The sequence below is a fragment of the Haliaeetus leucocephalus genome, unplaced genomic scaffold, assembly GCF_000737465.1.
Source record: "Haliaeetus leucocephalus isolate CR32 unplaced genomic scaffold, Haliaeetus_leucocephalus-4.0 Scaffold32, whole genome shotgun sequence".
Lineage (NCBI taxonomy): Eukaryota > Metazoa > Chordata > Aves > Accipitriformes > Accipitridae > Haliaeetus > Haliaeetus leucocephalus.
Genome location: NW_010972468.1, coordinates 909,986 through 910,553, shown reverse-complemented (window position 1 = coordinate 910,553; position 568 = coordinate 909,986).

Here is a 568-nt window from a genome sequence, read left to right as displayed (position 1 = left end):
CAAGATTTAGGAGCTCCCTGGTCAACGTAACTCCTGATTTTGGTGGTTTCCAGCCTGGGCATCGGTGCGGGACAAGAGGTTCAGCCACAGAAACAGCAGCTGCTTTACCCTTCCTTCCAACAAGACTCAGGGGCTCATTTCTAAAAAGCTTTTGGCCCAGCTCCTGCATGGCTGGGGTCCTGGGGGAGCAAGCTGGGGCAGGGAGGGTGTCCTCCTCCGCTTGGTGTAAATTCCCCAAAGGCGATACTATTCGCCAAAGGCAATATACTGTTCCCCAAAAGTGATGTAATTCCCCAAAGGCGATGCTATTCCCCAAAGGCGATACTACTCCGCAAAGGCAATACTATTCCCCAAAGGTGATACTATTCCCCAAAGGCGATGCTATTCCCCAAAGGCAATACTATTCCCCAAAGGTGATACTATTCCCCAAAGGTGATACTATTCCCCAAAGGCGGATACCATTCCCCAAAGGTGATACTATTCCCCAAAAGTGATGCTATTCCCCAAAGGCGGTACTATTCCCCAAAAGTGATGCTATTCCCCAAAGGCGATACTATTCCCCAAAAGT